This window comes from Hypanus sabinus, unplaced genomic scaffold, assembly GCF_030144855.1.
Source record: "Hypanus sabinus isolate sHypSab1 unplaced genomic scaffold, sHypSab1.hap1 scaffold_238, whole genome shotgun sequence".
Classification (NCBI taxonomy): domain Eukaryota; kingdom Metazoa; phylum Chordata; class Chondrichthyes; order Myliobatiformes; family Dasyatidae; genus Hypanus; species Hypanus sabinus.
The window spans coordinates 544,396-546,842 of NW_026780497.1; the positions used below are offsets into that span (position 1 = coordinate 544,396).

The following is a 2,447-nucleotide window of genomic DNA, read 5'->3' on the forward strand; positions in this document are numbered from 1 at the left end:
TACTCGCCTTAAGTCTGGCGCCTTAGAACACTCGGCCACCCTGACCGCTCTGCAGTACTCTCTCCACATGCCAGATAAACAGCTGAATTTCGGAATAGTCTGAATGACTGCTTTGATGAGAGGGTATACATACAAACACACACTATATCCTGGGATTCGAAATGAATATGGACGTGATGCATTTTCTCAGGTTGCGAGCATGTGCAAAATCAGAGCGTACAGCATCACAGCACTGGAATTGTGCTGCACCCCGTTCAGGCCATCCTCCAGAGAAAGGATGACGAGTATTCGGAGAGTGTGCGGAAGAGCATCACCAAGATGCTACCTGAAATAGGCGGTTTGTGCAATAACGAGAGTTTAGTCAAACTTGTTCTTTTTCTCTGGACCATCGGAGGTGAGGCGGAATCCGACAGACGTTTCTTAGATTTTCAGGCAAAGATATTGGTAGTGCATGCAAAAGTTATCTCCATTCCAGGGTTTACAAGTCTTTAAACGATCCTCTCTTAGGGCATACATTTCAACTAAGAGAGGATCGTTTCAAACACGATGTGCCAACAATCCATAACTTTATGTCGGCAAACCAGAAAGCCAGAGGTTTTTGAGCCAGTTCTCCTTGAAGGATCAGAGGCGGGGCGCGTCTGGAACTTTAAATTGTTGGAATGACTTTATCCTTTGCTTTCTAAGGAGACTGCGGAGATTCAGCATGAGATCAAAAACCTTGATGAGCTTCTATAGATGTTTCGTAGAGAGTATATTGTCTGTCTGCATTGAGACGTGGTACGGAAATACCGTACCTTTGAAGGAAAATCTTTAAAAAGTTTATTGAATTCTGCCCAGTCTATCACGGGAAAAGCACTGCCAAACATTAGGCACATCCACATAAAACGCAGTCATAGAAAAACAGCATCCACTGTCAGAGGTCGTCACCATCCTGCCATGCTCTTTTTTCGCTGCTGCCATTGGGTAGATGGTACAAGAGCCTCAGGACTCGCACCACCACGTTCAAGAACAGTTACTACCCATCCGACACCGGACTTTTGATCAAAAGGTGATAGTGTACACTACATGCCCACCCATTGAATATTCTGACGACCAATCATTTCACTTTAGAAACTGTATTGATCAGCTGAGTATGCCAGGAGGAGCTCAGCAGACCAGGCTGCATCTATGGACAGACGTAAGCAGTCGGCGTTTCGGGACGAGATCCTTCACCGTGAAATTGTTTCTGAATAAATCACTTACCCACAGTTCGGTGTACGGTGATCTATTGTAATGCGATGAACAGTGTCAAGAACATAATCTTATCTTCCAACAGTTTTTCTAATCCACCTCAACAACCCAGGGTTTGTTTGCAGAAATAACATCGCCTCGATTGAATGCTTAAAGACAAATTATGTCAGGAGTGGGATTCGAACCCACGACCCCAGATGGAGACCAGAACACTCCCGTTTGTCTGAAGGACTTTCATTCCTTGAGTCTAGCGCATTAAACCACTCGGCCAACCTGACAACTTTTGATGTGTGTTTGTGAACGGAATGAATGCCTGACTTGTAAGCAAAGTTATATACACACAATCACACATATCGTCCTGCCAATCGGAAATGAAAGCGAGAGTGTTACAATTTTCTCAGTTTAGGCAACTTCTGTGGAAAGTGAAGCTGTAAAACAATTCCAAATCGAAGACTCGTGAGACGCGTCTCGGTAAGAATTTGTGAAGGATGTTTGCTGAGATGGATGAGAATGCTTGGAAGACTCAATAATTTTACATTTAGGGAAGCAGAGAAACAAACGTTAATAATCAGGACTGAATCTGCAAACTGGGTGGGAGTTGATCGCAACAATGTCAACAGAAACTGATTACAGGTTGTTCAATGATACCGAGCAGCGCTGCTTTACAGATGGAATCTGGTATGTAGACGACAAGTCCCAATAATCTGATGCTTGTGGAAGAAAGCGAAGATGTGACAAGTTTCGCAAGAACATAAGACATCGTGCAGAAAGGCCGTTTGATCTCCTGTGTCTGTTTCATCATTCCGTCATGGATGAATTATTACAGTCAGAATGTTGTTCAGGCTTGTAGAACAATGTTTAATCTGTCGGAGAGGAAACAGAAACAATGTGTTTTGGACGACAGAGCAGCGGCCTTTCTGAGAGATGAGACGCTTTAGAGAACGTAATTCGCTCAGGTTCTCTGATCCAGTGTTAACGGTACTGAACACATTAAAATAAGGCAGGGACAGGCTCTGGATGCCATCGACTCAATAAAAGGCTCCTCGCGGGATGTGGAAGACGGGGAGGCCTCCAGAGTTCCTGATGACGACACCTGCGGGAAGTGCTCACAGCTGCAGCGTGTAACAATCCGCCCTGGGGTGCTGGTGTTGAAGCTGGATGAACTCCGGTTCATTCAGAGCCTCGGACGTGATGGACCGGAACATATAGAGTGATAG

The 2,447-nt window shown here is 45.0% G+C and overlaps 1 non-coding gene across 1 annotated transcript; it reads right to left on the reverse strand.

Annotated features, from left to right (window-relative positions):
- Nucleotides 1-1,394: 1,394 nt before the first annotated feature.
- Nucleotides 1,395-1,508, reverse strand: trnal-caa (transfer RNA leucine (anticodon CAA)). Its single transcript has 2 exons — nucleotides 1,471-1,508; nucleotides 1,395-1,429 (listed from the first exon to the last, which is right to left on the reverse strand). It is a non-coding gene; the product is annotated as a tRNA-Leu (tRNA).
- Nucleotides 1,509-2,447: the final 939 nt, after the last annotated feature.